We start from the raw sequence: 27,807 nt of genomic DNA, 5'->3' as shown, positions 1-27,807 counted from the left end.
CAGGATTCAAGCAAGCCGGGCCGACGAGGCTGAAATGCCAGAAACCGGTCCCCGGTAGCTTGTCTCCTTTCTGGTGAAGAATTGGCTTGGTAAATTGGTCTGCCCTGTTCCCATGATGCACTGGGCCAGGGACAGACTAATTTGCATATAGCCAGGTTCTGAGCTGGGATGGGGCAGTGAGCTAAATAACGGTGATGGATCAAGCCCTGATCTTTGGACTGGGTAAGAGTGGTCTGCTTAATTCAGACACTCTGTTCATCACCACCCCCTTTTCTGAATCGTTTTTGGCCACTATAGGTGTGGCAGGGTATACTCAGACATGAGTCCCTTGCTCACTGTTCCATCAGGATTCAAGCAAGCCGGGCCGACGAGGCTGAAATGCCAGAAACCGGTCCCCGGTAGCTTGTCTCCTTTCTGGTGAAGAATTGGCTTGGTAGTTTGGTCTGCCCTGTTCCCATGATGCACTGGGCCAGGGACAGACTAATTTGCATATAGCCAGGTTCTGAGCTGGGATGGGGCAGTGAGCTAAATACCGGTGATGGATCAAGCCCTGATCTTTGGACTGGGTAAGAGTGGTCTGCTTAATTCAGACACTCTGTTCATCACCACCCCCTTTTCTGAATCGTTTTTGGCCACTATAGGTGTGGCAGGGTATACTCAGACATGAGTCCCTTGCTCACTGCTCCATCAGGATTCAAGCAAGCCGGGCCGACGAGGCTGAAATGCCAGAAACCGGTCCCCGGTAGCTTGTCTCCTTTCTGGTGAAGAATTGGCTTGGTAGTTTGGTCTGCCCTGTTCCCATGATGCACTGGGCCAGGGACAGACTAATTTGCATATAGCCAGGTTCTGAGCTGGGATGGGGCAGTGAGCTAAATAACGGTGATGGATCAAGCCCTGATCTTTGGACTGGGTAAGAGTGGTCTGCTTAATTCAGACACTCTGTTCATCACCGCCCACTTTTCTGAATCGTTTTTGGCCACTATAGGTGTGGCAGGGTATACTAAGACATGAGTCCCTTGCTCACTGCTCCATCAGGATTCAAGCAAGCCGGGCCGACGAGGCTGAAATGCCAGAAACCGGTCCCCGGTAGCTTGTCTCCTTTCTGGTGAAGAATTGGCTTGGTAGTTTGGTCTGCCCTGTTCCCATGATGCACTGGGCCAGGGACAGACTAATTTGCATATAGCCAGGTTCTGAGCTGGGATGGGGCAGTGAGCTAAATAACGGTGATGGATCAAGCCCTGATCTTTGGACTGGGTAAGAGTGGTCTGCTTAATTCAGACACTCTGTTCATCACCACCCCCTTTTCTGAATCGTTTATGGCCTCTATAGGTGTGGCAGGGTATACTCAGACATGAGTCCCTTGCTCACTGCTCCATCATGATTAAAGCAAGCCGGGCCGACGAGGCTGAAATGCCAGAAACCGGTCCCCGGTAGCTTGTCTCCTTTCTGGTGAAGAATTGGCTTGGTAGTTTGGTCTGCCCTGTTCCCATGATGCACTGGGCCAGGGACAGACTAATTTGCATATAGCCAGGTTCTGAGCTGGGATGGGGCAGTGAGCTAAATAACGGTGATGGATCAAGCCCTGATCTTTGGACTGGGTAAGAGTGGTCTGCTTAATTCAGACACTCTGTTCATCACCACCCCCTTTTCTGAATCGTTTTTGGCCACTATAGGTGTGGCAGGGTATACTCAGATATGAGTCCCTTGCTCACTGCTCCATCAGGATTCAAGCAAGCCGGGCCGACGAGGCTGAAATGCCAGAAACCGGTCCCCGGTAGCTTGTCTCCTTTCTGGTGAAGAATTGGCTTGGTAGTTTGGTCTGCCCTGTTCGCATGATGCACTGGGCCAGGGGCAGACTAATTTGCATATAGCCAGGTTCTGAGCTGGGATGGGGCAGTGAGCTAAATAACGGTGATGATCAAGCCCTGATCTTTGGACTGGGTAAGAGTGGTCTGCTTAATTCAGACACTCTGTTCATCACCACCCCCTTTTCTGAATCGTTTTTGGCCACTATAGGTGTGGCAGGGTATACTCAGACATGAGTCCCTTGCTCACTGCTCCATCAGGATTCAAGCAAGCCGGGCCGACGAGGCTGAAATGCCAGAAACCGGTCCCCGGTAGCTTGTCTCCTTTCTGGTGAAGAATTGGCTTGGTAGTTTGGTCCGCCCTGTTCCCATGATGCACTGGGCCAGGGACAGACTAATTTGCATATAGCCAGGTTCTGAGCTGGGATGGGGCAGTGAGCTAAATAACGGTGATGGATCAAGCCCTGATCTTTGGACTGGGTAAGAGTGGTCTGCTTAATTCAGACACTCTGTTCATCACCACCCCCTTTTCTGAATCGTTTATGGCCTCTATAGGTGTGGCAGGGTATACTCAGACATGAGTCCCTTGCTCACTGCTCCATCAGGATTAAAGCAAGCCGGGCCGACGAGGCTGAAATGCCAGAAACCGGTCCCCGGTAGCTTGTCTCCTTTCTGGTGAAGAATTTGCTTGGTAGTTTGGTCTGCCCTGTTCCCATGATGCACTGGGCCAGGGACAGACTAATTTGCATATAGCCAGGTTCTGAGCTGGGATGGGGCAGTGAGCTAAATAACGGTGATGGATGAAGCCCTGATCTTTGGACTGGGTAAGAGTGGTCTGCTTAATTCAGAAACTCTGTTCATCACCACCCCCTTTTCTGAATCGTTTTTGGCCACTATAGGTGTGGCAGGGCATACTCAGACATGAGTCCCTTGCTCACTGCTCCATCAGGATTCAAGCAAGCCGGGCCGACGAGGCTGAAATGCCAGAAACCGGTCCCCGGTAGCTTGTCTCCTTTCTGGTGAAGAATTGGCTTGGTAGTTTGGTCTGCCCTGTTCCCATGATGCACTGGGCCAGGGACAGACTAATTTGCATATAGCCAGGTTCTGAGCTGGGATGGGGCAGTGAGCTAAATAACGGTGATGGATCAAGCCCTGATCTTTGGACTGGGTAAGAGTGGTCTGCTTAATTCAGACACTCTGTTCATCACCACCCCCTTTTCTGAATCGTTTTTGGCCACTATAGGTGTGGCAGGGTATACTCAGACATGAGTCCCTTGCTCACTGTTCCATCAGGATTCAAGCAAGCCGGGCCGACAAGGCTGAAATGCCAGAAACCGGTCCCCGGTAGCTTGTCTCCTTTCTGGTGAAGAATTGGCTTGGGAGTTTGGTCTGCCCTATTCCCATGATGCACTGGGCCAGGGACAGACTAATTTGCATATAGCCAGGTCCTGAGCTGGGATGGGGCAGTGAGCTAAATAACGGTGATCGATCAAGCCCTGATCTTTGGACTGGGTAAGAGTGGTCTGCTTAATTCAGACACTCTGTTCATCACCACCCCCTTTTCTGAATCGTTTATGGCCTCTATAGGTGTGGCAGGGTATACTCAGACATGAGTCCCTTGCTCACTGCTCCATCAGGATTAAAGCAAGCCGGGCCGACGAGGCTGAAATGCCAGAAACCGGTCCCCGGTAGCTTGTCTCCTTTCTGGTGAAGAATTGGCTTGGTAGTTTGGTCTGCCCTGTTCCCATGATGCACTGGGCCAGGGACAGACTAATTTGCATATAGCCAGGTTCTGAGCTGGGATGGGGCAGTGAGCTAAATAACGGTGATGATCAAGCCCTGATCTTTGGACTGGGTAAGAGTGGTCTGCTTAATTCAGACACTCTGTTCATCACCACCCCCTTTTCTGAATCGTTTTTGGCCACTATAGGTGTGGCAGGGTATACTCAGACATGAGTCCCTTGCTCACTGCTCCATCAGGATTCAAGCAAGCCGGGCCGACGAGGCTGAAATGCCAGAAACCGGTCCCCGGTAGCTTGTCTCCTTTCTGGTGAAGAATTGGCTTGGTAGTTTGGTCCGCCCTGTTCCCATGATGCACTGGGCCAGGGACAGACTAATTTGCATATAGCCAGGTTCTGAGCTGGGATGGGGCAGTGAGCTAAATAACGGTGATGGATCAAGCCCTGATCTTTGGACTGGGTAAGAGTGGTCTGCTTAATTCAGACACTCTGTTCATCACCACCCCCTTTTCTGAATCGTTTATGGCCTCTATAGGTGTGGCAGGGTATACTCAGACATGAGTCCCTTGCTCACTGCTCCATCAGGATTAAAGCAAGCCGGGCCGACGAGGCTGAAATGCCAGAAACCGGTCCCCGGTAGCTTGTCTCCTTTCTGGTGAAGAATTGGCTTGGTAGTTTGGTCTGCCCTGTTCCCATGATGCACTGGGCCAGGGACAGACTAATTTGCATATAGCCAGGTTCTGAGCTGGGATGGGGCAGTGAGCTAAATAACGGTGATGGATCAAGCCCTGATCTTTGGACTGGGTAAGAGTGGTCTGCTTAATTCAGACACTCTGTTCATCACCACCCCCTTTTCTGAATCGTTTTTGGCCACTATAGGTGTGGCAGGGCATACTCAGACATGAGTCCCTTGCTCACTGCTCCATCAGGATTCAAGCAAGCCGGGCCGACGAGGCTGAAATGCCAGAAACCGGTCCCCGGTAGCTTGTCTCCTTTCTGGTGAAGAATTGGCTTGGTAGTTTGGTCTGCCCTGTTCCCATGATGCACTGGGCCAGGGACAGACTAATTTGCATATAGCCAGGTTCTGAGCTGGGATGGGGCAGTGAGCTAAATAACGGTGATGGATCAAGCCCTGATCTTTGGACTGGGTAAGAGTGGTCTGCTTAATTCAGACACTCTGTTTATCACCACCCCCTTTTCTGAATCGTTTTTGGCAACTATAGGTGTGGCAGGGTATACTCAGACATGAGTCCCTTGCTCACTGCTCCATCAGGATTCAAGCAAGCCGGGCCGACGAGGCTGAAATGCCAGAAACCAGTCCCCGGTAGCTTGTCTCCTTTCTGGTGAAGAATTCGCTTGGTAGTTTGGTCTGCCCTGTTCCCATGATGCACTGGGCCAGGGACAGACTAATTTGCATATAGCCAGGTTCAGAGCTGGGATGGGGCAGTGAGCTAAATAACGGTGATGGATCAAGCCCTGATCTTTGGACTGGGTAAGAGTGGTCTGCTTAATTCAGACACTCTGTTCATCACCACCCTCTTTTCTGAATCGTTTTTGGCCACTATAGATGTGGCAGGGTATACTCAGACATGAGTCCCTTGCTCACTGCTCCATCAGGATTCAAGCAAGCCGGGCCGACGAGGCTGAAATGCCAGAAACCGGTCCCCGGTAGCTTGTCTCCTTTCTGGTGAAGAATTGGCTTGGTAGTTTGGTCTGCCCTGTTCCCATGATGCACTGGGCCAGGGACAGACTAATTTGCATATAGCCAGGTTCTGAGCTGGGATGGGGCAGTGAGCTAAATAACGGTGATGGATCAAGCCCTGATCTTTGGACTGGGTAAGAGTGGTCTGCTTAATTCAGACACTCTGTTCATCACCACCCCCTTTTCTGAATCGTTTTTGGCCACTATAGGTGTGGCAGGGTATACTCAGACATGAGTCCCTTGCTCACTGTTCCATCAGGATTCAAGCAAGCCGGGCCGACGAGGCTGAAATGCCAGAAACCGGTCCCCAGTAGCTTGTCTCCTTTCTGGTGAAGAATTGGCTTGGTAGTTTGGTCTGCCCTGTTCCCATGATGCACTGGGCCAGGGACAGACTAATTTGCATATAGCCAGGTTCTGAGCTGGGATGGGGCAGTGAGCTAAATAACGGTGATGGATCAAGCCCTGATCTTTGGACTGGGTAAGAGTGGTCTGCTTAATTCAGACACTCTGTTCATCACCACCCCCTTTTCTGAATCGTTTTTGGCCACTATAGGTGTGGCAGGGTATACTCAGACATGAGTCCCTTGCTCACTGCTCCATCAGGATTCAAGCAAGCCGGGCCGACGAGGCTGAAATGCCAGAAACCGGTCCCCGGTAGCTTGTCTCCTTTCTGGTGAAGAATTGGCTTGGTAGTTTGGTCTGCCCTGTTCCCATGATGCACTGGGCCAGGGACAGACTAATTTGCATATAGCCAGGTTCTGAGCTGGGATGGGGCAGTGAGCTAAATAACGGTGATGGATCAAGCCCTGATCTTTGGACTGGGTAAGAGTGGTCTGCTTAATTCAGACACTCTGTTCATCACCACCCCCTTTTCTGAATCGTTTTTGGCCTCTATAGGTGTGGCAGGGTATACTCAGACATGAGTCCCTTGCTCACTGCTCCATCAGGATTCAAGCAAGCCGGGCCGACGAGGCTGAAATGCCAGAAACCGGTCCCCGGTAGCTTGTCTCCTTTCTGGTGAAGAATTGGCTTGGTAGTTTGGTCCGCCCTGTTCCCATGATGCACTGGGCCAGGGACAGACTAATTTGCATATAGCCAGGTTCTGAGCTGGGATGGGGCAGTGAGCTAAATAACGGTGATGGATCAAGCCCTGATCTTTGGACTGGGTAAGAGTGGTCTGCTTAATTCAGACACTCTGTTCATCACCACCCCCTTTTCTGAATCGTTTTTGGCCACTATAGGTGTGGCAGGGTATACTCAGACATGAGTCCCTTGCTCACTGCTCCATCAGGATTCAAGCAAGCCGGGCCGACGAGGCTGAAATGCCAGAAACCGGTCTCCGGTAGCTTGTCTCCTTTCTGGTGAAGAATTGGCTTGGTAGTTTGGTCTGCCCTGTTCCCATGATGCACTGGGCCAGGGACAGACTAATTTGCATATAGCCAGGTTCTGAGCTGGGATGGGGCAGTGAGCTAAATAACGGTGATGGATCAAGCCCTGATCTTTGGACTGGGTAAGAGTGGTCTGCTTAATTCAGACACTCTATTCATCACCACCCCCTTTTCTGAATCGTTTTTGGCCACTATAGGTGTGGCAGGGTATACTCAGACATGAGTCCCTTGCTCACTGCTCCATCAGGATTCAAGCAAGCCGGGCCGACGAGGCTGAAATGCCAGAAACCGGTCCCCGGTAGCTTGTCTCCTTTCTGGTGAAGAATTGGCTTGGTAGTTTGGTCCGCCCTGTTCCCATGATGCACTGGGCCAGGGACAGACTAATTTGCATATAGCCAGGTTCTGAGCTGGGATGGGGCAGTGAGCTAAATAACGGTGATGGATCAAGCCCTGATCTTTGGACTGGGTAAGAGTGGTCTGCTTAATTCAGACACTCTGTTCATCACCACCCCCTTTTCTGAATCGTTTATGGCCTCTATAGGTGTGGCAGGGTATACTCAGACATGAGTCCCTTGCTCACTGCTCCATCAGGATTAAAGCAAGCCGGGCCGACGAGGCTGAAATGCCAGAAACCGGTCCCCGGTAGCTTGTCTCCTTTCTGGTGAAGAATTGGCTTGGTAGTTTGGTCTGCCCTGTTCCCATGATGCACTGGGCCAGGGACAGACTAATTTGCATATAGCCAGGTTCTGAGCTGGGATGGGGCAGTGAGCTAAATAACGGTGATGGATCAAGCCCTGATCTTTGGACTGGGTAAGAGTGGTCTTCTTAATTCAGACACTCTGTTCATCACCACCCCCTTTTCTGAATCGTTTTTGGCCACTATAGGTGTGGCAGGGCATACTCAGACATGAGTCCCTTGCTCACTGCTCCATCAGGATTCAAGCAAGCCGGGCCGACGAGGCTGAAATGCCAGAAACCGGTCCCCGGTAGCTTGTCTCCTTTCTGGTGAAGAATTGGCTTGGTAGTTTGGTCTGCCCTGTTCCCATGATGCACTGGGCCAGGGACAGACTAATTTGCATATAGCCAGGTTCTGAGCTGGGATGGGGCAGTGAGCTAAATAACGGTGATGGATCAAGCCCTGATCTTTGGACTGGGTAAGAGTGGTCTGCTTAATTCAGACACTCTGTTTATCACCACCCCCTTTTCTGAATCGTTTTTGGCAACTATAGGTGTGGCAGGGTATACTCAGACATGAGTCCCTTGCTCACTGCTCCATCAGGATTCAAGCAAGCCGGGCCGACGAGGCTGAAATGCCAGAAACCAGTCCCCGGTAGCTTGTCTCCTTTCTGGTGAAGAATTCGCTTGGTAGTTTGGTCTGCCCTGTTCCCATGATGCACTGGGCCAGGGACAGACTAATTTGCATATAGCCAGGTTCAGAGCTGGGATGGGGCAGTGAGCTAAATAACGGTGATGGATCAAGCCCTGATCTTTGGACTGGGTAAGAGTGGTCTGCTTAATTCAGACACTCTGTTCATCACCACCCTCTTTTCTGAATCGTTTTTGGCCACTATAGATGTGGCAGGGTATACTCAGACATGAGTCCCTTGCTCACTGCTCCATCAGGATTCAAGCAAGCCGGGCCGACGAGGCTGAAATGCCAGAAACCGGTCCCCGGTAGCTTGTCTCCTTTCTGGTGAAGAATTGGCTTGGTAGTTTGGTCTGCCCTGTTCCCATGATGCACTGGGCCAGGGACAGACTAATTTGCATATAGCCAGGTTCTGAGCTGGGATGGGGCAGTGAGCTAAATAACGGTGATGGATCAAGCCCTGATCTTTGGACTGGGTAAGAGTGGTCTGCTTAATTCAGACACTCTGTTCATCACCACCCCCTTTTCTGAATCGTTTTTGGCCACTATAGGTGTGGCAGGGTATACTCAGACATGAGTCCCTTGCTCACTGTTCCATCAGGATTCAAGCAAGCCGGGCCGACGAGGCTGAAATGCCAGAAACCGGTCCCCAGTAGCTTGTCTCCTTTCTGGTGAAGAATTGGCTTGGTAGTTTGGTCTGCCCTGTTCCCATGATGCACTGGGCCAGGGACAGACTAATTTGCATATAGCCAGGTTCTGAGCTGGGATGGGGCAGTGAGCTAAATAACGGTGATGGATCAAGCCCTGATCTTTGGACTGGGTAAGAGTGGTCTGCTTAATTCAGACACTCTGTTCATCACCACCCCCTTTTCTGAATCGTTTTTGGCCACTATAGGTGTGGCAGGGTATACTCAGACATGAGTCCCTTGCTCACTGCTCCATCAGGATTCAAGCAAGCCGGGCCGACGAGGCTGAAATGCCAGAAACCGGTCCCCGGTAGCTTGTCTCCTTTCTGGTGAAGAATTGGCTTGGTAGTTTGGTCTGCCCTGTTCCCATGATGCACTGGGCCAGGGACAGACTAATTTGCATATAGCCAGGTTCTGAGCTGGGATAGGGCAGTGAGCTAAATAACGGTGATGGATCAAGCCCTGATCTTTGGACTGGGTAAGAGTGGTCTGCTTAATTCAGACACTCTGTTCATCACCACCCCCTTTTCTGAATCGTTTTTGGCCTCTATAGGTGTGGCAGGGTATACTCAGACATGAGTCCCTTGCTCACTGCTCCATCAGGATTCAAGCAAGCCGGGCCGACGAGGCTGAAATGCCAGAAACCGGTCCCCGGTAGCTTGTCTCCTTTCTGGTGAAGAATTGGCTTGGTAGTTTGGTCCGCCCTGTTCCCATGATGCACTGGGCCAGAGACAGACTAATTTGCATATAGCCAGGTTCTGAGCTGGGATGGGGCAGTGAGCTAAATAACGGTGATGGATCAAGCCCTGATCTTTGGACTGGGTAAGAGTGGTCTGCTTAATTCAGACACTCTGTTCATCACCACCCCCTTTTCTGAATCGTTTATGGCCTCTATAGGTGTGGCAGGGTATACTCAGACATGAGTCCCTTGCTCACTGCTCCATCAGGATTAAAGCAAGCCGGGCCGACGAGGCTGAAATGCCAGAAACCGGTCCCCGGTAGCTTGTCTCCTTTCTGGTGAAGAATTGGCTTGGTAGTTTGGTCTGCCCTGTTCCCATGATGCACTGGGCCAGGGACAGACTAATTTGCATATAGCCAGGTTCTGAGCTGGGATGGGGCAGTGAGCTAAATAACGGTGATGGATCAAGCCCTGATCTTTGGACTGGGTAAGAGTGGTCTGCTTAATTCAGACACTCTGTTCATCACCACCCCCTTTTCTGAATCGTTTTTGGCCACTATAGGTGTGGCAGGGCATACTCAGACATGAGTCCCTTGCTCACTGCTCCATCAGGATTCAAGCAAGCCGGGCCGACGAGGCTGAAATGCCAGAAACCGGTCCCCGGTAGCTTGTCTCCTTTCTGGTGAAGAATTGGCTTGGTAGTTTGGTCTGCCCTGTTCCCATGATGCACTGGGCCAGGGACAGACTAATTTGCATATAGCCAGGTTCTGAGCTGGGATGGGGCAGTGAGCTAAATAACGGTGATGGATCAAGCCCTGATCTTTGGACTGGGTAAGAGTGGTCTGCTTAATTCAGACACTCTGTTCATCACCACCCCCTTTTCTGAATCGTTTTTGGCCACTATAGGTGTGGCAGGGTATACTCAGACATGAGTCCCTTGCTCACTGCTCCATCAGGATTCAAGCAAGCCGGGCCGACGAGGCTGAAATGCCAGAAACCGGTCTCCGGTAGCTTGTCTCCTTTCTGGTGAAGAATTGGCTTGGTAGTTTGGTCTGCCCTGTTCCCATGATGCACTGGGCCAGGGACAGACTAATTTGCATATAGCCAGGTTCTGAGCTGGGATGGGGCAGTGAGCTAAATAGCGGTGATGGATCAAGCCCTGATCTTTGGACTGGGTAAGAGTGGTCTGCTTAATTCAGACACTCTATTCATCACCACCCCCTTTTCTGAATCGTTTTTGGCCACTATAGGTGTGGCAGTGTATACTCAGACATGAGTCCCTTGCTCACTGCTCCATCAGGATTCAAGCAAGCCGGGCCGACGAGGCTGAAATGCCAGAAACCGGTCCCCGGTAGCTTGTCTCCTTTCTGGTGAAGAATTGGCTTGGTAGTTTGGTCTGCCCTGTTCCCATGATGCACTGGGCCAGGGACAGACTAATTTGCATATAGCCAGGTTCTGAGCTGGGATGGGGCAGTGAGCTAAATAACGGTGATGGATCAAGCCCTGATCTTTGGACTGGGTAAGAGTGGTCTGCTTAATTCAGACACTCTGTTCATCACCACCCCCTTTTCTGAATCGTTTTTGGCCACTATAGGTGTGGCAGGGTATACTCAGACATGAGTCCCTTGCTCACTGCTCCATCAGGATTCAAGCAAGCCGGGCCGACGAGGCTGAAATGCCAGAAACCGGTCCCCGGTAGCTTGTCTCCTTTCTGGTGAAGAATTGGCTTGGTAGTTTGGTCTGCCCTGTTCCCATGATGCACTGGGCCAGGGACAGACTAATTTGCATATAGCCAGGTTCTGAGCTGGGATGGGGCAGTGAGCTAAATAACGGTGATGGATCAAGCCCTGATCTTTGGACTGGGTAAGAGTGGTCTGCTTAATTCAGACACTCTGTTCATCACCACCCCCTTTTCTGAATCGTTTTTGGCCACTATAGGTGTGGCAGGGCATACTCAGACATGAGTCCCTTGCTCACTGCTCCATCAGGATTCAAGCAAGCCGGGCCGACGAGGCTGAAATGCCAGAAACCGGTCCCCGGTAGCTTGTCTCCTTTCTGGTGAAGAATTGGCTTGGTAGTTTGGTCTGCCCTGTTCCCATGATGCACTGGGCCAGGGACAGACTAATTTGCATATAGCCAGGTTCTGAGCTGGGATGGGGCAGTGAGCTAAATAACGGTGATGGATCAAGCCCTGATCTTTGGACTGGGTAAGAGTGGTCTGCTTAATTCAGACACTCTGTTCATCACCACCCCCTTTTCTGAATCGTTTTTGGCCACTATAGGTGTGGCAGGGTATACTCAGACATGAGTCCCTTGCTCACTGCTCCATCAGGATTCAAGCAAGCCGGGCCGACGAGGCTGAAATGCCAGAAACCGGTCTCCGGTAGCTTGTCTCCTTTCTGGTGAAGAATTGGCTTGGTAGTTTGGTCTGCCCTGTTCCCATGATGCACTGGGCCAGGGACAGACTAATTTGCATATAGCCAGGTTCTGAGCTGGGATGGGGCAGTGAGCTAAATAGCGGTGATGGATCAAGCCCTGATCTTTGGACTGGGTAAGAGTGGTCTGCTTAATTCAGACACTCTATTCATCACCACCCCCTTTTCTGAATCGTTTTTGGCCACTATAGGTGTGGCAGGGTATACTCAGACATGAGTCCCTTGCTCACTGCTCCATCAGGATTCAAGCAAGCCGGGCCGACGAGGCTGAAATGCCAGAAACCGGTCCCCGGTAGCTTGTCTCCTTTCTGGTGAAGAATTGGCTTGGTAGTTTGGTCTGCCCTGTTCCCATGATGCACTGGGCCAGGGACAGACTAATTTGCATATAGCCAGGTTCTGAGCTGGGATGGGGCAGTGAGCTAAATAACGGTGATGGATCAAGCCCTGATCTTTGGACTGGGTAAGAGTGGTCTGCTTAATTCAGACACTCTGTTCATCACCACCCCCTTTTCTGAATCGTTTTTGGCCACTATAGGTGTGGCAGGGTATACTCAGACATGAGTCCCTTGCTCACTGCTCCATCAGGATTCAAGCAAGCCGGGCCGACGAGGCTGAAATGCCAGAAACCGGTCCCCGGTAGCTTGTCTCCTTTCTGGTGAAGAATTGGCTTGGGAGTTTGGTCTGCCCTATTCCTATGATGCACTGGGCCAGGGACAGACTAATTTGCATATAGCCAGGTTCTGAGCTGGGATGGGGCAGTGAGCTAAATAACGGTGATGGATCAAGCCCTGATCTTTGGACTGGGTAAGAGTGGTCTGCTTAATTCAGACACTCTGTTCATCACCACCCCCTTTTCTGAATCGTTTATGGCCTCTATAGGTGTGGCAGGGTATACTCAGACATGAGTCCCTTGCTCACTGCTCCATCAGGATTAAAGCAAGCCGGGCCGACGAGGCTGAAATGCCAGAAACCGGTCCCCGGTAGCTTGTCTCCTTTCTGGTGAAGAATTGGCTTGGTAGTTTGGTCTGCCCTGTTCCCATGATGCACTGGGCCAGGGACAGACTAATTTGCATATAGCCAGGTTCTGAGCTGGGATGGGGCAGTGAGCTAAATAACGGTGATGATCAAGCCCTGATCTTTGGACTGGGTAAGAGTGGTCTGCTTAATTCAGACACTCTGTTCATCACCACCCCCTTTTCTGAATCATTTTTGGCCACTATAGGTGTGGCAGGGTATACTCAGACATGAGTCCCTTGCTCACTGCTCCATCAGGATTCAAGCAAGCCGGGCCGACGAGGCTGAAATGCCAGAAACCGGTCCCCGGTAGCTTGTCTCCTTTCTGGTGAAGAATTGGCTTGGTAGTTTGGTCCGCCCTGTTCCCATGATGCACTGGGCCAGGGACAGACTAATTTGCATATAGCCAGGTTCTGAGCTGGGATGGGGCAGTGAGCTAAATAACGGTGATGGATCAAGCCCTGATCTTTGGACTGGGTAAGAGTGGTCTGCTTAATTCAGACACTCTGTTCATCACCACCCCCTTTTCTGAATCGTTTATGGCCTCTATAGGTGTGGCAGGGTATACTCAGACATGAGTCCCTTGCTCACTGCTCCATCAGGATTAAAGCAAGCCGGGCCGACGAGGCTGAAATGCCAGAAACCGGTCCCCGGTAGCTTGTCTCCTTTCTGGTGAAGAATTGGCTTGGTAGTTTGGTCTGCCCTGTTCCCATGATGCACTGGGCCAGGGACAGACTAATTTGCATATAGCCAGGTTCTGAGCTGGGATGGGGCAGTGAGCTAAATAACGGTGATGGATCAAGCCCTGATCTTTGGACTGGGTAAGAGTGGTCTGCTTAATTCAGACACTCTGTTCATCACCACCCCCTTTTCTGAATCGTTTTTGGCCACTATAGGTGTGGCAGGGCATACTCAGACATGAGTCCCTTGCTCACTGCTCCATCAGGATTCAAGCAAGCCGGGCCGACGAGGCTGAAATGCCAGAAACCGGTCCCCGGTAGCTTGTCTCCTTTCTGGTGAAGAATTGGCTTGGTAGTTTGGTCTGCCCTGTTCCCATGATGCACTGGGCCAGGGACAGACTAATTTGCATATAGCCAGGTTCTGAGCTGGGATGGGGTAGTGAGCTAAATAACGGTGATGGATCAAGCCCTGATCTTTGGACTGGGTAAGAGTGGTCTGCTTAATTCAGACACTCTGTTTATCACCACCCCCTTTTCTGAATCGTTTTTGGCCACTATAGGTGTGGCAGGGTATAGTCAGACATGAGTCCCTTGCTCTCTGCTCCATCAGGATTCAAGCAAGCCGGGCCGACGAGGCTGAAATGCCAGAAACCGGTCCCCGGTAGCTTGTCTCCTTTCTGGTGAAGAATTCGCTTGGTAGTTTGGTCTGCCCTGTTCCCATGATGCACTGGGCCAGGGACAGACTAATTTGCATATAGCCAGGTTCAGAGCTGGGATGGGGCAGTGAGCTAAATAACGGTGATGGATCAAGCCCTGATCTTTGGACTGGGTAAGAGTGGTCTGCTTAATTCAGACACTCTGTTCATCACCACCCCCTTTTCTGAATCGTTTTTGGCCACTATAGGTGTGGCAGGGTATACTCAGACATGAGTCCCTTGCTCACTGCTCCATCAGGATTCAAGCAAGCCGGGCCGACGAGGCTGAAATGCCAGAAACCGGTCCCCGGTAGCTTGTCTCCTTTCTGGTGAAGAATTGGCTTGGTAGTTTGGTCTGCCCTGTTCCCATGATGCACTGGGCCAGGGACAGACTAATTTGCATATAGCCCGGTTCTGAGCTGGGATGGGGCAGTGAGCTAAATAACGGTGATGGATCAAGCCCTGATCTTTGGACTGGGTAAGAGTGGTCTGCTTAATTCAGACACTCTGTTCATCACCACCCCCTTTTCTGAATCGTTTTTGGCCACTATAGGTGTGGCAGGGTATACTCAGACATGAGTCCCTTGCTCACTGTTCCATCAGGATTCAAGCAAGCCGGGCCGACGAGGCTGAAATGCCAGAAACCGGTCCCCGGTAGCTTGTCTCCTTTCTGGTGAAGAATTGGCTTGGTAGTTTGGTCTGCCCTGTTCCCATGATGCACTGGGCCAGGGACAGACTAATTTGCATATAGCCAGGTTCTGAGCTGGGATGGGGCAGTGAGCTAAATAACGGTGATGGATCAAGCCCTGATCTTTGGACTGGGTAAGAGTGGTCTGCTTAATTCAGACACTCTGTTCATCACCACCCCCTTTTCTGAATCGTTTTTGGCCACTATAGGTGTGGCAGGGTATACTCAGACATGAGTCCCTTGCTCACTGCTCCATCAGGATTCAAGCAAGCCGGGCCGACGAGGCTGAAATGCCAGAAACCGGTCCCCGGTAGCTTGTCTCCTTTCTGGTGAAGAATTGGCTTGGTAGTTTGGTCTGCCCTGTTCCCATGATGCACTGGGCCAGGGACAGACTAATTTGCATATAGCCAGGTTCTGAGCTGGGATGGGGCAGTGAGCTAAATAACGGTGATGGATCAAGCCCTGATCTTTGGACTGGGTAAGAGTGGTCTGCTTAATTCAGACACTCTGTTCATCACCACCCCCTTTTCTGAATCGTTTTTGGCCTCTATAGGTGTGGCAGGGTATACTCAGACATGAGTCCCTTGCTCACTGCTCCATCAGGATTCAAGCAAGCCGGGCCGACGAGGCTGAAATGCCAGAAACCGGTCCCCGGTAGCTTGTCTCCTTTCTGGTGAAGAATTGGCTTGGTAGTTTGGTCCGCCCTGTTCCCATGATGCACTGGGCCAGGGACAGACTAATTTGCATATAGCCAGGTTCTGAGCTGGGATGGGGCAGTGAGCTAAATAACGGTGATGGATCAAGCCCTGATCTTTGGACTGGGTAAGAGTGGTCTGCTTAATTCAGACACTCTGTTCATCACCACCCCCTTTTCTGAATCGTTTATGGCCTCTATAGGTGTGGCAGGGTATACTCAGACATGAGTCCCTTGCTCACTGCTCCATCAGGATTAAAGCAAGCCGGGCCGACGAGGCTGAAATGCCAGAAACCGGTCCCCGGTAGCTTGTCTCCTTTCTGGTGAAGAATTGGCTTGGTAGTTTGGTCTGCCCTGTTCCCATGATGCACTGGGCCAGGGACAGACTAATTTGCATATAGCCAGGTTCTGAGCTGGGATGGGGCAGTGAGCTAAATAACGGTGATGGATCAAGCCCTGATCTTTGGACTGGGTAAGAGTGGTCTGCTTAATTCAGACACTCTGTTCATCACCACCCCCTTTTCTGAATCGTTTTTGGCCACTATAGGTGTGGCAGGGCATACTCAGACATGAGTCCCTTGCTCACTGCTCCATCAGGATTCAAGCAAGCCGGGCCGACGAGGCTGAAATGCCAGAAACCGGTCCCCGGTAGCTTGTCTCCTTTCTGGTGAAGAATTGGCTTGGTAGTTTGGTCTGCCCTGTTCCCATGATGCACTGGGCCAGGGACAGACTAATTTGCATATAGCCAGGTTCTGAGCTGGGATGGGGCAGTGAGCTAAATAACGGTGATGGATCAAGCCCTGATCTTTGGACTGGGTAAGAGTGGTCTGCTTAATTCAGACACTCTGTTCATCACCACCCCCTTTTCTGAATCGTTTTTGGCCACTATAGGTGTGGCAGGGTATACTCAGACATGAGTCCCTTGCTCACTGCTCCATCAGGATTCAAGCAAGCCGGGCCGACGAGGCTGAAATGCCAGAAACCGGTCTCCGGTAGCTTGTCTCCTTTCTGGTGAAGAATTGGCTTGGTAGTTTGGTCTGCCCTGTTCCCATGATGCACTGGGCCAGGGACAGACTAATTTGCATATAGCCAGGTTCTGAGCTGGGATGGGGCAGTGAGCTAAATAACGGTGATGGATCAAGCCCTGATCTTTGGACTGGGTAAGAGTGGTCTGCTTAATTCAGACACTCTATTCATCACCACCCCCTTTTCTGAATCGTTTTTGGCCACTATAGGTGTGGCAGGGTATACTCAGACATGAGTCCCTTGCTCACTGCTCCATCAGGATTCAAGCAAGCCGGGCCGACGAGGCTGAAATGCCAGAAACCGGTCCCCGGTAGCTTGTCTCCTTTCTGGTGAAGAATTGGCTTGGTAGTTTGGTCTGCCCTGTTCCCATGATGCACTGGGCCAGGGACAGACTAATTTGCATATAGCCAGGTTCTGAGCTGGGATGGGGCAGTGAGCTAAATAACGGTGATGGATCAAGCCCTGATCTTTGGACTGGGTAAGAGTGGTCTGCTTAATTCAGACACTCTGTTCATCACCACCCCCTTTTCTGAATCGTTTTTGGCCACTATAGGTGTGGCAGGGTATACTCAGACATGAGTCCCTTGCTCACTGCTCCATCAGGATTCAAGCAAGCCGGGCCGACGAGGCTGAAATGCCAGAAACCGGTCCCCGGTAGCTTGTCTCCTTTCTGGTGAAGAATTGGCTTGGGAGTTTGGTCTGCCCTATTCCCATGATGCACTGGGCCAGGGACAGACTAATTTGCATATAGCCAGGTTCTGAGCTGGGATGGGGCAGTGAGCTAAATAACGGTGATGGATCAAGCCCTGATCTTTGGACTGGGTAAGAGTGGTCTGCTTAATTCAGACACTCTGTTCATCACCACCCCCTTTTCTGAATCGTTTATGGCCTCTATAGGTGTGGCAGGGTATACTCAGACATGAGTCCCTTGCTCACTGCTCCATCAGGATTAAAGCAAGCCGGGCCGACGAGGCTGAAATGCCAGAAACCGGTCCCCGGTAGCTTGTCTCCTTTCTGGTGAAGAATTGGCTTGGTAGTTTGGTCTGCCCTGTTCCCATGATGCACTGGGCCAGGGACAGACTAATTTGCATATAGCCAGGTTCTGAGCTGGGATGGGGCAGTGAGCTAAATAACGGTGATGGATCAAGCCCTGATCTTTGGACTGGGTAAGAGTGGTCTGCTTAATTCAGACACTCTGTTCATCACCACCCCCTTTTCTGAATCGTTTTTGGCCACTATAGGTGTGGCAGGGAATACTCAGACATGAGTCCCTTGCTCACTGCTCCATCAGGATTCAAGCAAGCCGGGCCGACGAGGCTGAAATGCCAGAAACCGGTCCCCGGTAGCTTGTCTCCTTTCTGGTGAGGAATTGGCTTGGTAGTTTGGTCTGCCCTGTTCCCATGATGCACTGGGCCAGGGACAGACTAATTTGCATATAGCCAGGTTCTGAGCTGGGATGGGGCAGTGAGCTAAATAACGGTGATGGATCAAGCCCTGATCTTTGGACTGGGTAAGAGTGGTCTGCTTAATTCAGACACTCTGTTCATCACCACCCCCTTTTCTGAATCGTTTTTGGCCTCTATAGGTGTGGCAGGGTATACTCAGACATGAGTCCCTTGCTCACTGCTCCATCAGGATTCAAGCAAGCCGGGCCGACGAGGCTGAAATGCCAGAAACCGGTCCCCGGTAGCTTGTCTCCTTTCTGGTGAAGAATTGGCTTGGTAGTTTGGTCCGCCCTGTTCCCATGATGCACTGGGCCAGGGACAGACTAATTTGCATATAGCCAGGTTCTGAGCTGGGATGGGGCAGTGAGCTAAATAACGGTGATGGATCAAGCCCTGATCTTTGGACTGGGTAAGAGTGGTCTGCTTAATTCAGACACTCTGTTCATCACCACCCCCTTTTCTGAATCGTTTATGGCCTCTATAGGTGTGGCAGGGTATACTCAGACATGAGTCCCTTGCTCACTGCTCCATCAGGATTAAAGCAAGCCGGGCCGACGAGGCTGAAATGCCAGAAACCGGTCCCCGGTAGCTTGTCTCCTTTCTGGTGAAGAATTGGCTTGGTAGTTTGGTCTGCCCTGTTCCCATGATGCACTGGGCCAGGGACAGACTAATTTGCATATAGCCAGGTTCTGAGCTGGGATGGGGCAGTGAGCTAAATAACGGTGATGGATCAAGCCCTGATCTTTGGACTGGGTAAGAGTGGTCTGCTTAATTCAGACACTCTGTTCATCACCACCCCCTTTTCTGAATCGTTTTTGGCCACTATAGGTGTGGCAGGGCATACTCAGACATGAGTCCCTTGCTCACTGCTCCATCAGGATTCAAGCAAGCCGGGCCGACGAGGCTGAAATGCCAGAAACCGGTCCCCGGTAGCTTGTCTCCTTTCTGGTGAAGAATTGGCTTGGTAGTTTGGTCTGCCCTGTTCCCATGATGCACTGGGCCAGGGACAGACTAATTTGCATATAGCCAGGTTCTGAGCTGGGATGGGGCAGTGAGCTAAATAACGGTGATGGATCAAGCCCTGATCTTTGGACTGGGTAAGAGTGGTCTGCTTAATTCAGACACTCTGTTCATCACCACCCCCTTTTCTGAATCGTTTTTGGCCACTATAGGTGTGGCAGGGTATACTCAGACATGAGTCCCTTGCTCACTGCTCCATCAGGATTCAAGCAAGCCGGGCCGACGAGGCTGAAATGCCAGAAACCGGTCTCCGGTAGCTTGTCTCCTTTCTGGTGAAGAATTGGCTTGGTAGTTTGGTCTGCCCTGTTCCCATGATGCACTGGGCCAGGGACAGACTAATTTGCATATAGCCAGGTTCTGAGCTGGGATGGGGCAGTGAGCTAAATAACGGTGATGGATCAAGCCCTGATCTTTGGACTGGGTAAGAGTGGTCTGCTTAATTCAGACACTCTATTCATCACCACCCCCTTTTCTGAATCGTTTTTGGCCACTATAGGTGTGGCAGGGTATACTCAGACATGAGTCCCTTGCTCACTGCTCCATCAGGATTCAAGCAAGCCGGGCCGACGAGGCTGAAATGCCAGAAACCGGTCCCCGGTAGCTTGTCTCCTTTCTGGTGAAGAATTGGCTTGGTAGTTTGGTCTGCCCTGTTCCCATGATGCACTGGGCCAGGGACAGACTAATTTGCATATAGCCAGGTTCTGAGCTGGGATGGGGCAGTGAGCTAAATAACGGTGATGGATCAAGCCCTGATCTTTGGACTGGGTAAGAGTGGTCTGCTTAATTCAGACACTCTGTTCATCACCACCCCCTTTTCTGAATCGTTTTTGGCCACTATAGGTGTGGCAGGGTATACTCAGACATGAGTCCCTTGCTCACTGCTCCATCAGGATTCAAGCAAGCCGGGCCGACGAGGCTGAAATGCCAGAAACCGGTCCCCGGTAGCTTGTCTCCTTTCTGGTGAAGAATTGGCTTGGGAGTTTGGTCTGCCCTATTCCCATGATGCACTGGGCCAGGGACAGACTAATTTGCATATAGCCAGGTTCTGAGCTGGGATGGGGCAGTGAGCTAAATAACGGTGATGGATCAAGCCCTGATCTTTGGACTGGGTAAGAGTGGTCTGCTTAATTCAGACACTCTGTTCATCACCACCCCCTTTTCTGAATCGTTTATGGCCTCTATAGGTGTGGCAGGGTATACTCAGACATGAGTCCCTTGCTCACTGCTCCATCAGGATTAAAGCAAGCCGGGCCGACGAGGCTGAAATGCCAGAAACCGGTCCCCGGTAGCTTGTCTCCTTTCTGGTGAAGAATTGGCTTGGTAGTTTGGTCTGCCCTGTTACCATGATGCACTGGGCCAGGGACAGACTAATTTGCATATAGCCAGGTTCTGAGCTGGGATGGGGCAGTGAGCTAAATAACGGTGATGGATCAAGCCCTGATCTTTGGACTGGGTAAGAGTGGTCTGCTTAATTCAGACACTCTGTTCATCACCACCCCCTTTTCTGAATCGTTTTTGGCCACTATAGGTGTGGCAGGGAATACTCAGACATGAGTCCCTTGCTCACTGCTCCATCAGGATTCAAGCAAGCCGGGCCGACGAGGCTGAAATGCCAGAAACCGGTCCCCGGTAGCTTGTCTCCTTTCTGGTGAAGAATTGGCTTGGTAGTTTGGTCTGCCCTGTTCCCATGATGCACTGGGCCAGGGACAGACTAATTTGCATATAGCCAGGTTCTGAGCTGGGATGGGGCAGTGAGCTAAATAACGGTGATGGATCAAGCCCTGATCTTTGGACTGGGTAAGAGTGGTCTGCTTAATTCAGACACTCTGTTCATCACCACCCCCTTTTCTGAATCGTTTTTGGCCACTATAGGTGTGGCAGGGTATACTCAGACATGAGTCCCTTGCTCACTGCTCCATCAGGATTCAAGCAAGCCGGGCCGACGAGGCTGAAATGCCAGAAACCGGTCTCCGGTAGCTTGTCTCCTTTCTGGTGAAGAATTGGCTTGGTAGTTTGGTCTGGCCTGTTCCCATGATGCACTGGGCCAGGGACAGACTAATTTGCATATAGCCAGGTTCTGAGCTGGGATGGGGCAGTGAGCTAAATAACGGTGATGGATCAAGCCCTGATCTTTGGACTGGGTAAGAGTGGTCTGCTTAATTCAGACACTCTATTCATCACCACCCCCTTTTCTGAATCGTTTTTGGCCACTATAGGTGTGGCAGGGTATACTCAGACATGAGTCCCTTGCTCACTGCTCCATCAGGATTCAAGCAAGCCGGGCCGACGAGGCTGAAATGCCAGAAACCGGTCCCCGGTAGCTTGTCTCCTTTCTGGTGAAGAATTGGCTTGGTAGTTTGGTCTGCCCTGTTCCCATGATGCACTGGGCCAGGGACAGACTAATTTGCATATAGCCAGGTTCTGAGCTGGGATGGGGCAGTGAGCTAAATAACGGTGATGGATCAAGCCCTGATCTTTGGACTGGGTAAGAGTGGTCTGCTTAATTCAGACACTCTGTTCATCACCACCCCCTTTTCTGAATCGTTTTTGGCCACTATAGGTGTGGCAGGGTATACTCAGACATGAGTCCCTTGCTCACTGCTCCATCAGGATTCAAGCAAGCCGGGCCGACGAGGCTGAAATGCCAGAAACCGGTCCCCGGTAGCTTGTCTCCTTTCTGGTGAAGAATTGGCTTGGTAGTTTGGTCTGCCCTGTTCGCATGATGCACTGGGCCAGGGGCAGACTAATTTGCATATAGCCAGGTTCTGAGCTGGGATGGGGCAGTGAGCTAAATAACGGTGATGATCAAGCCCTGATCTTTGGACTGGGTAAGAGTGGTCTGCTTAATTCAGACACTCTGTTCATCACCACCCCCTTTTCTGAATCGTTTTTGGCCACTATAGGTGTGGCAGGGTATACTCAGACATGAGTCCCTTGCTCACTGCTCCATCAGGATTCAAGCAAGCCGGGCCGACGAGGCTGAAATGCCAGAAACCGGTCCCCGGTAGCTTGTCTCCTTTCTGGTGAAGAATTGGCTTGGTAGTTTGGTCCGCCCTGTTCCCATGATGCACTGGGCCAGGGACAGACTAATTTGCATATAGCCAGGTTCTGAGCTGGGATGGGGCAGTGAGCTAGATAACGGTGATGGATCAAGCCCTGATCTTTGGACTGGGTAAGAGTGGTCTGCTTAATTCAGACACTCTGTTCATCACCACCCCCTTTTCTGAATCGTTTATGGCCTCTATAGGTGTGGCAGGGTATACTCAGACATGAGTCCCTTGCTCACTGCTCCATCAGGATTAAAGCAAGCCGGGCCGACGAGGCTGAAATGCCAGAAACCGGTCCCCGGTAGCTTGTCTCCTTTCTGGTGAAGAATTGGCTTGGTAGTTTGGTCTGCCCTGTTCCCATGATGCACTGGGCCAGGGACAGACTAATTTGCATATAGCCAGGTTCTGAGCTGGGATGGGGCAGTGAGCTAAATAACGGTGATGGATCAAGCCCTGATCTTTGGACTGGGTAAGAGTGGTCTGCTTAATTCAGACACTCTGTTCATCACCACCCCCTTTTCTGAATAGTTTTTGGCCACTATAGGTGTGGCAGGGTATACTCAGACATGAGTCCCTTGCTCACTGCTCCATCAGGATTCAAGCAAGCCGGGCCGACGAGGCTGAAATGCCAGAAACCGGTCTCCGGTAGCTTGTCTCCTTTCTGGTGAAGAATTGGCTTGGTAGTTTGGTCTGCCCTGTTCCCATGATGCACTGGGCCAGGGACAGACTAATTTGCATATAGCCAGGTTCTGAGCTGGGATGGGGCAGTGAGCTAAATAACGGTGATGGATCAAGCCCTGATCTTTGGACTGGGTAAGAGTGGTCTGCTTAATTCAGACACTCTATTCATCACCACCCCCTTTTCTGAATCGTTTTTGGCCACTATAGGTGTGGCAGGGTATACTCAGACATGAGTCCCTTGCTCACTGCTCCATCAGGATTCAAGCAAGCTGGGCCGACGAGGCTGAAATGCCAGAAACCGGTCCCCGGTAGCTTGTCTCCTTTCTGGTGAAGAATTGGCTTGGTAGTTTGGTCTGCCCTGTTCCCATGATGCACTGGGCCAGGGACAGACTAATTTGCATATAGCCAGGTTCTGAGCTGGGATGGGGCAGTGAGCTAAATAACGGTGATGGATCAAGCCCTGATCTTTGGACTGGGTAAGAGTGGTCTGCTTAATTCAGACACTCTGTTCATCACCACCCCCTTTTCTGAATCGTTTTTGGCCACTATAGGTGTGGCAGGGTATACTCAGACATGAGTCCCTTGCTCACTGCTCCATCAGGATTCAAGCAAGCCGGGCCGACGAGGCTGAAATGCCAGAAACCGGTCCCCGGTAGCTTGTCTCCTTTCTGGTGAAGAATTGGCTTGGGAGTTTGGTCTGCCCTATTCCCATGATGCACTGGGCCAGGGACAGACTAATTTGCATATAGCCAGGTTCTGAGCTGGGATGGGGCAGTGAGCTAAATAACGGTGATGGATCAAGCCCTGATCTTTGGACTGGGTAAGAGTGGTCTGCCTAATTCAGACACTCTGTTCATCACCACCCCCTTTTCTGAATCGTTTTTGGCCACTATAGGTGTGGCAGGGTATACTCAGACATGAGTCCCTTGCTCACTGCTCCATCAGGATTCAAGCAAGCCGAGCCGACGAGGCTGAAATGCCAGAAACCGGCCCCCGGTAGCTTGTCTCCTTTTTGGTGAAGAATTGGCTTGGTAGTTTGGTCTGCCCTGTTCCCATGATGCACTGGGCCAGGGACAGACTAATTTGCATATAGCCAAGTTCTGAGCTGGGATGGGGCTGTGAGCTAAATAACGGTGATGGATCAAGATCTGATCTTTGGACTGGGTAAGAGTGGTCTGCTTAATTCAGACACTCTGTTCATCACCACCCCCTTTTCTGAATCGTTTTTGGCCACTATAGGTGTGGCAGGGTATACTCAGACATGAGTCCCTTGCTCACTGCTCCATCAGGATTCAAGCAAGCTGGGCCGACGAGGCTGAAATGCCAGAAACCGGTCACCGGTAGCTTGTCTCCTTTCTGGTGAAGAATTGGCTTGGTAGTTTGGTCTGCCCTGTTCCCATGATGCACTGGGCCAGGGACAGACTAATTTGCATATAGCCAGGTTCTGAGCTGGGATGGGGCAGTGAGCTAAATAACGGTGATGGATCAAGCCCTGATCTTTGGACTGGGTAAGAGTGGTCTGCTTAATTCAGACACTCTGTTCATCACCACCCCCTTTTCTGAATCGTTTTTGGCCACTATAGGTGTGGCAGGGTATACTCAGACATGAGTCCCTTGCTCACTGCTCCATCAGGATTCAAGCAAGCCGGGCCGACGAGGCTGAAATGCCAGAAACCGGTCCCCGGTAGCTTGTCTCCTTTCTGGTGAAGAATTGGCTTGGGAGTTTGGTCTGCCCTATTCCCATGATGCACTGGGCCAGGGACAGACTAATTTGCATATAGCCAGGTTCTGAGCTGGGATGGGGCAGTGAGCTAAATAACGGTGATGGATCAAGCCCTGATCTTTGGACTGGGTAAGAGTGGTCTGCCTAATTCAGACACTCTGTTCATCACCACCCCCTTTTCTGAATCGTTTTTGGCCACTATAGGTGTGGCAGGGTATACTCAGACATGAGTCCCTTGCTCACTGCTCCATCAGGATTCAAGCAAGCCGAGCCGACGAGGCTGAAATGCCAGAAACCGGCCCCCGGTAGCTTGTCTCCTTTCTGGTGAAGAATTGGCTTGGTAGTTTGGTCTGCCCTGTTCCCATGATGCACTGGGCCAGGGACAGACTAATTTGCATATAGCCAAGTTCTGAGCTGGGATGGGGCTGTGAGCTAAATAACAGTGATGGATCAAGATCTGATCTTTGGACTGGGTAAGAGTGGTCTGCTTAATTCAGACACTCTGTTCATCACCACCCCCTTTTCTGAATCGTTTTTGGCCACTATAGGTGTGGCAGGGTATACTCAGACATGAGTCCCTTGCTCACTGCTCCATCAGGATTCAAGCAAGCCGGGCCGACGAGGCTAAAATGCCAGAAACCGGTCCCCGGTAGCTTGTCTCCTTTCTGGTGAAGAATTGGCTTGGTAGTTTGGTCTGCCCTGTTCCCATGATGCACTGGGCCAGGGACAGACTAATTTGCATATAGCCAGGTTCGGAGCTGGGATGGGGCAGTGAGCTAAATAACGGTGATGAATCAAGCCCTGATCTTTGGACTGGGTAAGAGTGGTCTGCTTAATTCAGACACTCTGTTCATCACCACCCCCTTTTCTGAATCGTTTTTGGCCACTATAGGTGTGGCAGGGTATACTCAGACATGAGTCCCTTGCTCACTGCTCCATCAGGATTCAAGCAAGCCGGGCCGACGAGGCTGAAATGCCAGAAACCGGTCCCCGGTAGCTTGTCTCCTTTCTGGTAAAGAATTGGCTTGGTAGTTTGGTCTGTCCTGTTCCCATGATGCACTGGGCCAGGGACAGACTAATTTGCATATAGCCAGGTTCTGAGCTGGGATGGGGCAGTGAGCTAAATAAGGGTGATGGATCAAGCCCTGATCTTTGGACTGGGTAAGAGTGGTCTGCTTAATTCAGACACTCTGTTCATCACCACCCCCTTTTCTGAATCGTTTTTGGCCACTATAGGTGTGGCAGGGTATACTCAGACATGAGTCCCTTGCTCACTGCTCCATCAGGATTCAAGCAAGCCGGGCCGACGAGGCTGAAATGCCAGAAACCGGTCCCCGGTAGCTTGTCTCCTTTCTGGTGAAGAATTGGCTTGGTAGTTTGGTCTGCCCTGTTCCCATGATGCACTGGGCCAGGGACAGACTAATTTGCATATAGCCAGGTTCTGAGCTGGGATGGGGCAGTGAGCTAAATAACGGTGATGGTTCAAGCCCTGATCTTTGGACTGGGTAAGAGTGGTCTGCTTAATTCAGACACTCTGTTCATCACCACCCCCTTTTCTGAATCGTTTTTGGCCACTATAGGTGTGGCAGGGTATACTCAGACATGAGTCCCTTGCTCACTGCTCCATCAGGATTCAAGCAAGCCGGGCCGACGAGGCTGAAATGCCAGAAACCGGTCCCCGGTAGCTTGTCTCCTTTCTGGTGAAGAATTGGCTTGGTAGTTTGGTCTGCCCTGTTCCCATGATGCACTGGGCCAGGGACAGACTAATTTGCATATAGCCAGGTTCTGAGCTGGGATGGGGCAGTGAGCTAAATAACGGTGATGGATCAAGCCCTGATCTTTGGACTGGGTAAGAGTGGTCTGCTTAATTCAGACACTCTGTTCATCACCACCCCCTTTTCTGAATCGTTTTTGGCCACTATAGGTGTGGCAGGGTATACTCAGACATGAGTCCCTTGCTCACTGCTCCATCAGGATTCAAGCAAGCCGGGCCGACGAGGCTGAAATGCCAGAAACCGGTCCCCGGTAGCTTGTCTCCTTTCTGGTGAAGAATTGGCTTGGTAGTTTGGTCTGCCCTGTTCCCATGATGCACTGGGCCAGGGACAGACTAATTTGCATATAGCCAGGTTCGGAGCTGGGATGGCGCAGTGAGCTAAATAACGGTGATGGATCAAGCCCTGATCTTTGGACTGGGTAAGAGTGGTCTGCTTAATTCAGACACTCTGTTCATCACCACCCCCCTTTCTGAATCGTTTTTGGCCACTATAGGTGTGGCAGGGTATACTCAGACATGAGTCCCTTGCTCACTGCTCCATCAGGATTCAAGCAAGCCGGGCCGACGAGGCTGAAATGCCAGAAACCGGTCCCCGGTAGCTTGTCTCCTTTCTGGTGAAGAATTGGCTTGGTAGTTTGGTCTGCCCTGTTCCCATGATGCACTGGGCCAGGGACAGACTAATTTGCATATAGCCAGGTTCTGAGCTGGGATGGGGCAGTGAGCTAAATAACGGTGATGGATCAAGCCCTGATCTTTGGACTGGGTAAGAGTGGTCTGCTTAATTCAGACACTCTGTTCATCACCACCCCCTTTTCTGAATCGTTTTTGGCCACTATAGGTGTGGCAGGGTATACTCAGACATGAGTCCCTTGCTCACTGCTCCATCAGGATTCAAGCAAGCCGGGCCGACGAGGCTGAAATGCCGGAAACCGGTCCCCGGTAGCTTGTCTCCTTTCTGGTGAAGAATTGGCTTGGGAGTTTGGTCTGCCCTGTTCCCATGATGCACTGGGCCAGGGACAGACTAATTTGCATATAGCCAGGTTCTGAGCTGGGATGGGGCAGTGAGCTAAATAACGGTGATGGATCAAGCCCTGATCTTTGGACTGGGTAAGAGTGGTCTGCCTAATTCAGACACTCTGTTTATCACCACCCCCTTTTCTGAATCGTTTTTGGCCACTATAGGTGTGGCAGGGTATACTCAGACATGCGTCCCTTGCTCACTGCTCCATCAGGATTCAAGCAAGCCGAGCCGACGAGGCTGAAATGCCAGAAACCGGTCCCCGGTAGCTTGTCTCCTTTCTGGTGAAGAATTGGCTTGGTAGTTTGGTCTGCCCTGTTCCCATGATGCACTGGGCCAGGGACAGACTAATTTGCATATAGCCAAGTTCTGAGCTGGGATGGGGCTGTGAGCTAAATAACGGTGATGGATCAAGATCTGATCTTTGGACTGGGTAAGAGTGGTCTGCTTAATTCAGACACTCTGTTCATCACCACCCCCTTTTCTGAATCGTTTTTGGCCA

Source organism: Lissotriton helveticus, chromosome 12, assembly GCF_964261635.1.
Source record: "Lissotriton helveticus chromosome 12, aLisHel1.1, whole genome shotgun sequence".
NCBI classification, from domain to species: domain Eukaryota; kingdom Metazoa; phylum Chordata; class Amphibia; order Caudata; family Salamandridae; genus Lissotriton; species Lissotriton helveticus.
Note: the sequence above shows the minus strand (reverse complement) of the source record.